The 14,686-nt window shown below is 44.7% G+C and overlaps 1 protein-coding gene across 1 annotated transcript in view; it reads left to right on the top strand.

Annotated features, from left to right (window-relative positions):
- Positions 1 to 7,372: 7,372 nt before the first annotated feature.
- The window catches only part of Inpp1 (inositol polyphosphate-1-phosphatase), a 32,791-nt gene continuing 25,477 nt past the window's right edge, over positions 7,373 to 14,686 (top strand). Inside the window, exon 1 of the mRNA XM_059278354.1 lies at positions 7,373 to 7,798. The gene's annotated coding sequence lies outside the window, so the exon portion shown is untranslated. The remainder of the gene's footprint in view (positions 7,799 to 14,686) is intronic.

The following is a 14,686-nucleotide window of genomic DNA, read 5'->3' as shown; positions in this document are numbered from 1 at the left end:
TGGGAGATCCTAGCAGGAGCTGAGAACTCATTTCCTTCTCATCTTGATGTCAAGCAGTGGTCTACAACCCTCTTTTTTATTTTTTATTTGTTTTTTCTAGACAGAGTTTCTCTGTGTAGTTCTGGTGCCTGTCCTGGATCCCACTGTAGACCAGGCTGACTTTGAACTCAGAGAGATCCACCTGGCTCTGCCTCTCGAGTGCTGGGATTAAAGGCATGCGCCGCCACCACCCAGCCTACAAGCCTCTTTGAATTTATTGGACCTGTAGAAACAACTGTATTTGTTATTTTCAAAATAAAATTTAACTGTATAAGTCAATTAGATAATTAACTGTTCTTCACAATCATTTGGAGAACAGAAAAAAGTAAAACAAAGAATAGGAAGTAGGTAAAATGACTGTGAAGGAAAAAAACTATGTGAAGTTAGTTTAAAAAAAAAAAAAACTGACCAGTGAGGGGGTCCCTGCAGGTGTTATACAAGAAATTGAACCCCATGAAGAGAGAAGACTGAAAACTTCCTGCAGGTTGACTTTGTCAGCCTGGATCAGACTTCGGGGGTCTAATGAGAGGAGGTTTATTCCCAATGTATTTAAGTCCAGTACAATTAAAAAAAAAAATATGTTTCCTGGTGTAATACGATCCCCACTGACGAGGAAGCATAATTACACTGAAACTCAACTCAGGGTACATGCCATTTCTTCCAAGAAGATGAGTTCTAGAGATAGGCTACCTGTACTAGCTTAAGGGCCTAAAGATCTGCTTTGGTCTCTGTCATACAGATATGTAGAGGTCACTTGGGCTGTCAGCCACCTCTGGTCCTGGTTGTGGGAGCTTGATATGGCCTGGCCCAACAGATAACACAGATCACCAGGCAGTTAATCATTTCCAATTTTCAGCTTTCTTGATGGAAGAACAGGTTTTTCGTCCTTCCCATTGGAAAGACAATCCTATGTGCTTAACATTCCTGGTTTCTCTGAAGATCTGTGAGCACAGGGACGTTAGTGTTGTGCTCCCAACAGACCAGAATCAACTGGATGCTCCTCCTGATTTTCCAGTATTTGCCACACTCACAGGAGTTAGAGGAAACACTAGATTAATCACACCTAAGCAAATATTTTTCTACCAGTACATTCGACAAAGAGACTGTGAAAAAGCATACAAGATCAAATATTTTATACGTATAATCATTCTGAAAAGTAACATTACTTTAAGCTCTGGGGGATCAGGGTCATGATGGTGCCCAAACATACTTACAGTGGACTCAGCAGCAATAACCAGGCACTTTAAAGCCCAACATCACAGCCGCATATGGGGGTCACAAAAGAAACGGGCAACAATAAAATTTTTTGAATGCACAAAAGCCAAAAAGTAATTCAAAATAAAATCTAATGTGTTCCTGACAGCGCTCCCCTGTATGAAAGCTCATGATGTCACCAAACCTCAGCTCAGACTTGCAAATATTGTATGTTATAAATAATAGTGTTCTCACTGGACCTACAAATGTTTCTGTTCTTACAGAAACAATAGTTTAAATACAGAAAGAAAAAAAAACTCACCTTGACTATTTTTTCTACCATTATTTCTCAACAGATAAGTAAACAATTCAGTAATCTGCGGATTGCTTGGAATGTTTGATTTTTTAAAAGTCACTGTTTGAGTTGCTGACTTGAGTTTCATAAAACAGTTAAACAAATTTGACCTGTAATTATAACAGGATTTCCAGCAATTCTGAAATGGTCTCAAACATACTTCTGTCATTTTATTTTTTATATATGCAAAAAACCCCAGCATTCTCAGCTTTGCTGATTATAAAATCAGAATATTGATCAGTTCTGAAAAATATTGAAGATGGATGCTCTGTGTCCTGTGGTATCAAAAATTCGGCCAAGATTTACTTCTTATATAGAAATAAACTACATTAATCTCATTGGTATGCAAATTTGCATTCTTTGGTTAAAATGGTTGCTTATGCCAAAGATTTTTTTGGTATTTATGTTTTGTTTTTTCAAAGAATTATTTTAATTTTTTTTTCTGTTTTATTGTCAGTAAATGTGTGGTTTAAGCGCCTAGTTTATATATCTTATGTATACCCAAAGTCACATTAAATATTTCTCAGGCAAAAAGAGTTGAAAGTAGAAAAAGCTTAAGAAACTGCTTGGGATCACAAAAGGAAGAGTTTTGGTAAATTTCAAAGTCAAAAGAACCAGCATAGGAGAGAACCCTGCCCCCCAGCCCAGTCTTCTCTTGCCCTTTCAGAATGATCTGGTGACATGTGGTCTAGAGACACCACAGGTATGGTTTAGGAAAGGAATTTGATTCAGTGTACAGATATTTTAAAGAAACCCTTTAATGTTTTATTTTTAATACTTAAGAAATAAATGCATTATTTTCTATGAAATTAATTTATGTTGATACTTACCACAAAATATCAAAACATAAACAAATTGTATACAGTTCTGGAAACAAAACTAAGGAAACTCATTTTGAAGCAAAATACATAAAAAGAATAATTAGAGCATGAACATTCAAGATAACATACTATGAACTGAAATAGTTTCACAAACTAACGAGCACAGAGGAAACCCCACATAAGCTCCTGTTAGAGTCCTTTTTTATTAAAATAAACAAGAAAATGTCCAGGAAGTTTAAGAAAGGAAGGAAATGACTCATTGATAATCTTCTTGCTGCAGAGGAAAACCTCTGTGCCAGACAGCAGGGAAGGGGGCCCCTCCTCATCAGAAGCTGGGTCAGACATTCAAAAGGGGCATGCAGATGGCCCAAGGGGAAAGGCATCCCAACACCCCTTCTCAGAATTTTCACTCTTAAATTCTGCCCTGCAATTTCCTTGAGACAAGGAAGAGCTGGAATCCCAGGATCCATGTACTTCAAAGCTTTACTGTGTGGTTGTGAGGGAACTCAGTGAGCACCCCTGCTGTGGATGGGCAAGTGGAACACAGTAATTCCCATGTCACCAGGTCGACATTGTACCCAAGGCCCGGTGAGACCTGGAAAAGAGAAAACATTATTTCCAAGTATAAGGATGTGACTCTAAATATATCTATCATGACTTGTCCATCCTCTGCTTTTGACCTTTTAACTCTTAGCTGAAATACTTCATTTGATCCCCTCTAGTTTATACAGTTTAATAACTCTGCCCTTTTAAAACTCCAGTTTTAAATAGTCTATCTACCACAAATGTTAAGGAGTCCTCTCTAAAAGTTTCCTTAATTAGTAGCTCACATGAATCTGAGTTTCATGAAATTCAATCTTTTCTAAGACTAAAGATTGATTTGTGTTCATTAACAATTTAAAGGTGGCACCAAAGTAACATAGTACAACGTACGTAGTGCACGGACTCACGACGATATCAATTCAAACAGTCTGTGCTGTGAGCATCATGCAATTATTCATTACCAAGCCTCCTATGGTAGAGTTACCTTTACATCCGCCTAACAGCAGACATACAGGTGGTAAACGCTGCAGCACTCACCTGGTGAACCACAGCCAGTCACTTCCAGCTGTCCAACAGACAGCAACCAACACACTATGCTGGTCTGTGTGACAACTGGTCAGTTTGATGCAAGTTTGAAGTGACAAATACAATTTTTTCAAAATATTTGCATATATCGGAGGTGCACTTGAGTGTCTGTGCTGTGGAGGTCAGGGGGCATCTGATCCCTTGGAGCTGGAGTTACAGGCAGTGGTGATCTACCATGTGAGTGTGGTGAACAGAACTCAAGACCCTTCCTTGGAGATCAGCATAAGCTCTTAACTGCAGGGCCAACTCTGAGCCCATTAGATACACTTCTATATAAAGAATATGACAGAGTCAAGAAAGCCTGAGTAGACCTGGACTGTGGCCATTGACCCTTAAATAAGATGGCTAATACGCCATTGAAAACTCTTTCAGAAATGGAGAAAATGCTTTTGTATAATGGTTAAAGGGCACTTTATAAAACATTCTGCAGTGATTTTTTTCATCCATATATGCACAAAGAAGACTTAAAACACACACACACACACACACACACACACACACACACACATCCAAAATGCCAACAGCTATAGTTTACAGGGTAAGTTGTATTTCCTTTCCTAACAGTTGGCCCAAGAAAGACCACATGTGCTACAGGCAGCAGAGCTTTAGGGAAGGGTTAGCCAGGTCCACTGGATCCCAGCTGGTGCCACCCAACACGAGGCTGCAGGGTTTGGCTTTGCTTTGGCTCAGTCTTTCCTTGCTGTGGTTTGCTGCCCCTTTCTGGACAGGAACGTTTGCTCTGTGTCACTGTATGTTGAAAGTCAGTGACTTGCTTTTTTGTTTGTTTGTTTGTTTGTTTTTAGGCATTAATAGTTAAGGCAGACGGTGGACTTTCAGTTTTTGCAGTTGGACAGAATCCATTTTTTTCACTATGAAGTGTCAATAAGCCTAGAGGGGGTGGGAATGAAATACTATGGTTCAAAGATAAAATGTCCCCCCTGTATTTGAACAGGCGATCCCCAGCTGTGGCAGCCTCCAAGTACCAACATGGCTGAACCTAATTAAACAGCTCCCTAGCTGGTTGAGTTGGAGTAGGTTGCCTAGGAGCTCTCCGTGTGGGGGCTTGTACTGAAGACCGTTCCTCCTGCAGTGGAGAGCAGGAATTCCTCTTCAGGCTGTGCTGTTCCCTTTAATAGTCAGCAGTGTTTCCAGCAGTGACTTTGTCCACATCTGAAATTTACTCCTCCTCCTTTCCTGGCCCACACGCATATTTTCCACACTGTTCTCCTTCACTTTCTGTTCAGAGTTCTCACTGCAAATCTGGATACAAGTGGCAACAGCAAATCCCATGCAGCTTCAACTTTCCTGCACAAAACCAATTATTCCTCAGGAACCCAGCTTTGTTTGCACTTTGCAGGGAATGTGGCCAGGCCTTGTGAGAATCTAATACAAATGGCTTTCAGGCCAGTTCCTTCACCTAGAGCCCCCCTTCCCCTCGAAAACCTCTTGAGAAGTTTCTTTCTGGTCCATCTTTCTATTGGCATTCTGCTCTTCTACAGAAGGGCCTGTTAAGCTCTGCGTACAATGTTCTAAGGCTCCTGTTGTCCACAACTCCAAGTTCTTCCACATTCCTACCAGAGAGAGAGAGAGAGAGAGAGAGAGAGAGAGAGAGAGAGAGAGAGAGAGAGAGAGAGAACAAAAACCAAACCAAACAAATAAAACAAACAACAACAAAACCCCAAAAAGACGCAGAGAGGCTGGTTACTGGCCAGGCTCACACCCCACCACTCACTTCTTCCAGTGAGACCTCCTGCCCAACGGTTCTATAACTCTCCAAAAGAGGACCCCAAACTAGGGACGAAATGTCCAAACATGTGAGCTTGTGGGTAACACTTTACAGTTAAGCCATAACAGTCTGACAAAGATATTAAAATGATGAATGGGTAATACCATGTGAGTACTAGAGCCAAATTTCCAGGTTCAAACAGTCTCCCCAAATACTACATAGTTGAGCAAATTAACCCCTTTAAATCTTAATTGTCATATAAATATTTCTTTATAATATTATAAAAATTCTTTGTAATGTAATAATAATAAATACATATTTCATTATACAATAAAAACAACTGTAATAACTACCATGAGACTGGGGTAAGAATTAAAATTTTTTATGGTTATTATTGTGTGTGCATGTGAGCACACACATGTACCATGGCATACGAGTAGAGGTCAGAGTTTTGGGAACGGGTTCTCTCCTTTCCCCATGTGGGTACCAGAAAGCAAACCGAGGTCTTCAGGCTTGGTGGCATCTTTTTTTACCTGCTCTGTCCTCTCACCAGCCGTGATAGAGGTGAGACTTGCCAGTTACACAGCTGTCACAACGGTGTTACAGCGGCAGGAGACTGTTCACGGCTGTCGCGATGGCGTCCACAAACATGGAGTTATAAGTGTTTATGGATTGACATCTAGGCTAGGTTTGGTAAATGTGAGTGGCAAAGTTGACAGATAAGAGGGGACAATGGGCCGTGGTCACCAGGATCTTGCTGTAGTATTACCGGAGAGCAGGAGCTAATGAAGGCTTCTAAGCAAGCAAGAGGCTCACTGCGATATATGTTGTAGGGTGGTCCCACAGCAGCAGCAGAGAAGTGGGCTCTCTGCCTACCTTCTCTACCCCCTCTCCAATTCTGCTCCTGGACAAAATTCTTCACCTTCCGTCTACTTCCCCTAAATATCAAATTTATATTATTTTTTGATATTGCTGTCATAGATCTGATTTCATAATTAGTAACAGCAATAACAGCAAGGAGGAACTTAAGAGAATGGATTTAAAGGGCAACCTGAGAATCTAGGCCTGGTGGAACACATCAGTACTCCCAGCGCCCAGAAGGCTGAGGCAGTGGGGAGGACCTTGAATCTGAGGCCAGCAGGGGTTATAAAGAGAGACTCTGTACGAGAAAACAAGATAAAATAAAAAGATGATCTGAGAGAGAAGGCTGCATCCACTGAGCCTGCCGAGGGAATGAAAGCTGGAAATGGGAGGGACCTCCAGGAGCCAGCTGAGTTACTACAGGCTCTGTTTTTCACAGTACCGCCCCAGGCTCCTGTCCCAGTGGCTCCTTGTTGCTCAGAGAGTCGCCATCACAACACTGCAGATAAATGGCGGTGTGGGGGAAGGTAGGCGAGAAAACCTGCTAGTTGGAGCTGTGGAAGAGCGTCCCAGTTCCAGCCACCTCCTGCAAGGGCAGCCTCTTCTGCAGGCTTCTTTGGGGCTTTGCAGGGTTGTCCTGCACTGCTTGTATAAAGGAAAAAGGGCTGTAAAGCGCTGCCCAGTGCACTCACAGAGACCCTGAGCCCGTTCTATCCCAAAGTTTTCTGTTGCCCTTTTGAAATTCCCACCCTTGCTGCCCATGGTCCATCACCATTCATTCCTGTTTCCACCTGCCATTCCCGACTATCCTTAAGGCACACCGAACACTACTTTCAAGGGATGCAGCGAGAAGCACCCAAGAAGCGCTTCCTGCCTGGCTGGCCCTTGGCCCACATATAAGGCATATGTGCCCAGAAGACACTGCTTTGGCTAAACGAATGTGCAGCCACCTAGACACTTCTATTAGAACAGGGAGACTCCAATGTCGCAGGAAGTCCAGCTTCACAGCTTCCAACCCATCTGTCAAACCCACAACACCCGGAGTCCTAATGAATGGAGGAGGAACATTTTCAGAGTTTGTGGGCGGTTCGGGAGAAATCGGCACGCCATGAACTGTGGATGAGGCGACCGACCCCCAGCTTCCTGGCCCTCCCATGTAATTCACCCTGCTTCACTTGTGACGTCGCGGGCGCCAGACTCCGGCAGGCGTGGGATGCCCTCGCCCGCCCCAGAAGCCAGAGGCGTCACCGCGCCTTTCCACGCCACCAGCCCCGGGGGAAGAGACGGGGCGGGGACCTGGCAGAAACTGGGCTGCACGACTGGGAGCCAGGAGAGGCAGGGCGCCTCCCCGCCTTCGCTGCGGTGACCTCCGCGGTCCTCCCGGCCGCTGCGCCCGCCCCAGGACGCCGGCGCCGGGTCCCCGCGCGACCACCTCCTGGCGCTGGCACTCCCCTCCTCCTCCTCGCCCGCCCCTCCTCCTCCTCCTCTTCCGTTTCTCAGGGAAAGGCTGTAGCCTCCTTCTGGGCTCCGCATCCCCGCTTAGGTAATCCTCTTTCCTGCTTACGCCACCCCCTCCCCGGTGTCCCCGCGCCGGCGTCTCCTCCTCCTCCTCCGCGGCACATCTGGGTCCCCGCGAGCGAGCGGCGCGCGCTCCATCGCCTCCGCGGAGGGCAGGTGAGTTGGTCTCCGGCCGGCCGAAGGCTGCTCGCCTCTGCCGCAGGGGCCTGCGAGGTCCCCGGCCGCTGCAGCTAGGCCGTGCCGGCCTGACCCTGCCTACCGGGACAGAGCCCCGAGTCTCCAGCCGGGAGGCTCCCGCGCGCGGTCCCCTTTAGCTCTGCAGGAGCCGCCGCCAAGAGATCCGCGCGGGAAGACAGAGTAGCAAGCAACTCTCTTCCCCGGCTTGGATCCTCTCGGTCCTCCCACTAGCCTTAGGTTGAGTGAGCTCATCTGAGAAAGCTGAGGCCCAGATGCCACGGTAGGTGGCGTGGCTGTGAAGTCAGGTAGCAGTTTGAGAGATGCTACACAGCGTGGGCGTATGTGGAGTGGCGCTAGAGACCCACTAGGTGAGTGTAAAGTAAACAGACCGGGACTATATTTAGATACATCTCCACCCCTTCGCTTGTAATTCTTTCTACATTTTGAAGTGTGGTCGTGTGAGACGTGCCTAGGCAGCGGATGTGGACAGCATGGGCAGCTGTCACCTCGCCCTGTAATACCTGGCTTTGGTGAAATCACATGGACTGTCAGATGTGCGGTGTGAGAGAAAATCCAGGGGAAACATGCAAGCAAGCGCGGGTGTGTAAGCTGGAGATTTCCGTCCTGAAATCTAGGGCCGAGCACATGGAGGTTTGCCCACTGTGTGAGGGTATTCACTCCAAAAGGACAGTGTGGCTTGAGGCTGTGCGGAATGGAACATTTTTTTGGCTCCTTGCCCTTAATTCCCAGTTTCGATAAGTTGATAAGGCTTCAGTCCGCTCCACCTGGTAACAACCTAAGGCAGAAAATAGTCCCCTAAACTGGTTGCCCGATGAACTAACTGCTGAGTGACCTCAGCCAGGCCTCTGAAAGTGCAGACCATAAGGGAAAATGTAGGCAATGGCAAAGCCCCCTTTAACTCCTGCATGCACCTGTTTGCGGTTTTACTAACTTACTTTATTTTTTTAAGGACTTTTATGCTACTTTTGAAGTTAATTCTTAGTCATGAGGTAAGCCACACGTTTTGAATAGAATAAATACCTCTTCTTTGCAAGCTTCTGAACTAAGCCACCGCCTGTTCGGTAACTGCATCTGTAGTATGAAATTCATTACGACTGATCTAAATTATAACTATACGTGGAGTAAAACTATACTTGGAAAGAAAATGTTAATTTCTTTTTAGACACAGAAGGCCAATAAAATACAGGCAATAAAGGCAAATCATTATATAGGCATTTCTTTTATTTCGACCTTGAGTGATAATTAGAAAAAAATGCCTTATTTTTATTCAAGTACCGAAAGTGCTTGAAAGTTAAGCACATAATCAATTAAAAAAAAAAAAAAAAGCCTTCAATTCTAAAGGCAAGAATGACACATGTGAGAACTTTTGCCAGGTGGGCGTCCTTGTGAATGTCCTTGTTAAAAAACTTCCTGTGTCCTAACGAGGTCAGCAGGACTCAATGTTCATGCGTGTGCCTGGGGTAGTTTGGAAATAAAAGTTTTGCTTCCTGTTTCTCACAACTAGTGTGGAATCACATTTCCTACACGTGTCTGTTTCTTAGCATGACCTGAGCTAAGGGCAGGTAAAGGAATGAGGATCTCAGTAGAAGACTGGGGGATGGCTCACTGCATAAAGTGCTTCCCGTCCCCAGAGCCATACAAAAGGGGGGAAGGCATAGTGTCCCCCGGTACTCCCCCCATACGGGGTGGAGGTGGATTCTCAGGACAGACTGGCTAGCTAGAGTAGCTGGATCGAGCTTCAGGTTCGGTGAGAGCCACTACAGTAAACTGGAGAGTGACCTAAGGAGACATCTGGGCTTCCACAGGCACACACCTGCATCTGCAAACATTGGACCATGTGTACACGCAGCACGTACACCACGTGCACAAAATGATACTCGGTTGCAACTTGTTAATTTCATTCTAGTATTTAGTTAGTAAGTTAGACAGGGTCTTGTGTATCCCAAGCTGGCCTCAAACCCTACCTTGATCTTCCTGTTTCCATCTCTGTAGTGCTAGTCTTACAGCACTAGTAGGTTTCTCCGCTGACTCAGTAAGCCAGATCAAGCCGGATTAAAAAGTAAAGGACCAAGTATATTTGAGCAATGCACTCCAGGGTGAGTCCTCCATCCGAAGTGGCAAGAGAGAAATCACATGGCTGCTCTTAAATACCCTGTAGGCAGAGGGTGGGGGTGGGGAGAGCGATGATCCATCCTCCACAAGCTGGGTTTGGACCCCATCATGGTAGGTGGGGTCTTGAGCAGCTAGCAGGCTGGAGGAGGAGCTGCAGCCATTGCTGAGAATGCAGAACTGGGCTTTTTTGGTGGGTCTCTGAGAGGGCAGGGTTTGGAGAGAGAAAACTGGGGCCGAGCTGGAGATTCCAGCCGAACATCCTGACCTTCTTGGATATATGGACACTGGTTCAAGTCTGGCTACTTCCTGCTGGCATGGGACGATGTGGGGAGAGGGAGTTGGGAGTCTGTGGGCTCATGGTCAGCAGGAGGTATGGGTGAAAAGGCATGCAGTTAACTGCTCCTTGAGGAAGTGGAGAAGTCAAGTTGCTAGAAGAAAAGAATAGATTTTTTTTTATTATCATGGATGACTAATTATTAATCTGTATTTCTTAATTATCCATTACAATTTAAATGAGTTACATAAACATAATACCTTAAGCAAGAGTAGAAATATACATACAGTATAACAAAATTAACTTTAAATTTGTATCAACAAACTAAAGTCCATAGCAACGTAAAACATTTTAAACAAGGTGTTGCTCTTTTTTCCCCTTTATTTATTTATTTATTTTTTATTAAAAGATTTTTTATTCATTTTACATACTAACCACAGATTCCCCTCTCCTCCCTCCTCCCACCCCCCAACCCATTCCCACATCCTCGAAGGCAAAGTCCCTCATGGGGAGTCAGCAGAGCCTGGTATGTTCAGTTGAGGCAGATCCAAGCCCCTCCTCCCTGCACCAAGGCTGTGCAAAGTGTCTCACCATAGGCACTAGGCTCCAAAAAGCCAGCTCATGCACTAGGGACAGGTCCCGATCCCACCGCCTGGGGGCCCCCCAAAATAGATTATTAACACCAGCCCTATGAGCAGGGCTAGGCATGGGAAGAGTGAAGACTGCCAGTAAGTATTAGTTTCCACCAGGCCAGATTCGTTGACACAGTAGCAGCACTCTTTCCCCAGAAACATGCAGTTGTCTGTAAAACAGCTGGAACAGATTTATGCTTTGTTGTCATAGCAAAGGCTATGGCTTTGGGTTAAAAGGCATGGACATTTTCCTCTATGTCTAGAGAGCCTGTTTTTAGCCTAATGGAACACACCTCTTTAGGTCTGTACTTAGAAGACAACCAGAAGAAATTTAAAATCTTGAGCTTGTGGCTGAATGGTAAGTAGTCAGTGCTCTGTTTATTAGGACTCCATGTATCAATGTTAAAACTCCGAACTTCCGAAATTCCAGTATAATATTAGCATAGAAAGGGGAAGAAGTCCAAAACATCTTTACATACCTTAGTGGAAAGCCACATTTGAAACCTGTTTATCCCTTACTATGAAACCTGTGAACAAGACAAACCTGTCTGTATTTTTTTTAAAAAAAAAAACAAGAAACTTAACTAATGAACTAATGAACTACCAAGGTGGTTGTAGCCCTGGGGGTGGGGTGGGGAGAGGCTGTTGAACTGGCAAAGCTATCAGTATCCTAGTCATCAAACACCATCAGATCTGAGAAGGATAAATTTCACCTGAGTAAGCAGAAGTGAAACAAACATTAAAAAAGACAGACTTGCTGGCTACCTACACAGCTAACCCGGGTTCCTCCATGGTCACTGTGGGCAGAGGTCTCAGGGCAGCGTCAGTCTTCAGCTGCCAGGTCCAGAAGGTCTGACAGACTTTCCTGTGGAGTAGGAATTTAGGGAGACTGGCCTACCTTGTCTTGGCAAAGTGGGGAGATCAGTTCCCCAGTGTCCTGCTTGTCCACAGTCTGGACAGGGTCTTGGCAGCAGCTGAGGTGAAAGGCAGGTTTTTTCTGCTCCATCACTGGATTTGCCACATACAAAGCAAGCTCCAGGTGGAAGTTCTTCTGTGCCCATCCATCTTCTTTGGAGGAGATGGGGTGCTGCCAGGAGCTGGCATGTCTCCATCATGAAAAACGTTTTTATTAAACATTGTAAATGCTGTATTCTCAGATCTCTGAAGTGTTTGAGGATCAGAATATCATTATCTGTTAATTATATCTAAACTAGACAAATGTTGTTTGTTTTTAGGTTCTTGTTGTAGGTTTAACTTTGGAAATATCTGAGAAGCTAAGTCTGAACATATCAAAGAAGTTGATCCTTTATGAGGTGACTGATTGTTAACTTGTATGTCTTATAAGATTAGAATTTTTTATCTTTATCTCTGATAAGTTTAGCCTTAAGAAATAACAAATTCTTAATTGAAGCCTTTTTAATACACAGTCCACAAAGAGACTGAAATCTTTCCTAATCCTTTTATAGTGCACCATTATAGAACACAGCAGTTTTCTGTATGACTTAGTTTACCAAACTAGCTACAGCTTAATAATGTTAGTAAAAGCAAGGATACATTCCAAAATCAGTCTCTGTTAGCCTGAGTAGACGTAGGTGGAGAGTCTTGCTGTGTCATAGGAAGGAATACCTCAGTCTCTGGTGTTCAGCTGTGGCCGTAAGTTTTTTTGTTTTTTTAAGATTTATTTATTTATTATGAGGATGCTAGATCTCATTACAGGTAGCTATGAGCCACCATGTGGTTGCTGGGAATTGAACTCAGAACCTCTGGAAGAGCAGTCAGTGCTCTTAACCGCTGAGCCATCTCTCCTGCCCCAAGGTCCTAAGTTTTTATTTCAAGAACGAAGGCATAGAACACAACAATAATTTGTAGAAAACAAAACCAAATTTCAACAGTGTAAATAATTTAGTATCTCTATAAGGCAAAAACCAAGTTTTAGCAGTATAAACAATTTAGTGTCTCTAAAATCAATACCAAGTAGATTACTCTTACATTACAAAATCTGGCTGCCAGGAAGATGTGTCCCTGTACATGAATGCATGCAGGTGCAGCTTTAATACCTCGTTAAACCAACAATGTTTTATATCCTAACTTTCATGAACCTTGTTTTCAGGACAGGACAGGAATTATTATAGAAATCTATCCTAGCACAAAGTATCTTGGAGACCTGTTGTCTCCTTGGTAGGCCCATCCCATGTGATCCCCTTTAATCAAGATGGCAGTGAAGTCACGTGACCTCCCTCTTCTCCAACCTTAGTCAAATGGTGACTGCCCACGTGGCTGAACTTAATTAAAATGGTGGCACACCAAATGTTGTTTCCCAGAACAGTTCCAATTTGGAGTTACACGTTTTAAGCTAACTTTTTGTTACAGATTTTTAACATACCTAATTCCTTAGCTGTTTTTTTCTTAAGGTAGAACAGCATAAAATAACTTTAATATTATTTATACCCAAATGACATATGTGTTAATATCCTGACTCCACCCCTTAGCGCCACCCTATGTCCTGACGTAAAAGTCCTTTTTTAAGGAAACACTCTGCGCATTGCTCCCTCTTCTCTCTTCTGCTTTCCTCCCAGGAGGTGCGCGCCTCTCAAACCCCTCGTCCCCCCATCTCTCCTTTTCCCTCTTTCTCTCCCCCTCTCTCTTCCCCCCACCGAATAAAACGTTTCACTGAGTGCTGTCTGCATGGCATCTCTGTCTCTCACCCGCCGTGGGGCACCTTGACTCCACCCACCCAAGCCCTCAGACCAGGACCTGCCGTTTACAATACCATAACAGTATGAATCTCTTTTTGTGCATCAGATTCAGTGGCCGGAAGTCCCAGTGGCCGGAAGTCCCAGAGGCAGATTCCGAGCCCAGGCAGGTAGTTGCATTAGTGACAGCTGAGCTATTATCAAGACGTACGGAACACGTAAACTCCGGCATCCAAGACCAGTCAGAAGCAAGCATGACGTGGCCCCATAGTTATACACCCGACTAGCCTGAAGTAATGCTGTGCAGCTCCCATGTCGACAAGAATATATACAGACACAAATTCATCCATCCACACAAAGTAGACAGAACTTTTCTAATAGACAAACCTTTCTGTGGGAAACAGACTTTGTTATAAATCATTATAGATTTTAAACTATGCCAGATGAGCAACTTACAAATCCTTAAATAAGAGTTTACAATATAGTGCAGCATGCAAGAAACCATAGGAATAAAAGATTCTTAGGAGTGAGGAAGTAGAGCCTTAGAGGTAAGAGATTTTGGAATGTGGGTCTGCAGGCCAAAAGAGCCAAAGCCACATGGAGAATACAGAGGGCTAGAGCATAAGCTGGGTCTCCCAGGGTGTTGGGGGAGGGGAGCAAGCAGGGGTAGTGTCCATGTGGATGCAGTAGACTGCAGGAACCAGACTAGCACACGTGTACCCCTGTGGAAACTAACGCAGGAAGAATCGGACTCTAAAATCTGGAATTAGATTCAGACACAGACAATGATCTGTACATACCTTACTGAGGGCCAGATCAGCAGACGCTGTAGGGGAGAACAGACACGTGCTGGGCACGAAGCAGCTGGCCTCTCCAGCTGTGACTCCCGCATCGCAACAAACGCAAGCACAGGACACTTACACAGTTTAGGGTGGGAGAGCACATAGGAACGAATAGAGAGAACAGATCTGTTGTGGGTAGAATCCCAGCACGACCAGACCAAACGTCAGGAGAGCCCAGTGAATAGGAAGGCAAAGTGGGCACCTTTCCGTGGGCCCTGCCAAGGTGTGCCACTGAGAGAACACCAGGAACAAGGGAGTGAGTGCAAGAGAATTATTGGGGGGTGGGGAGAGTG

The sequence above is a fragment of the Peromyscus eremicus genome, chromosome 13, assembly GCF_949786415.1.
Source record: "Peromyscus eremicus chromosome 13, PerEre_H2_v1, whole genome shotgun sequence".
Classification (NCBI taxonomy): Eukaryota; Metazoa; Chordata; class Mammalia; order Rodentia; family Cricetidae; genus Peromyscus; species Peromyscus eremicus.
The sequence above is the reverse complement of the archived record's forward strand: the minus strand, read 5'-3'. Positions and strand labels throughout refer to the sequence as shown.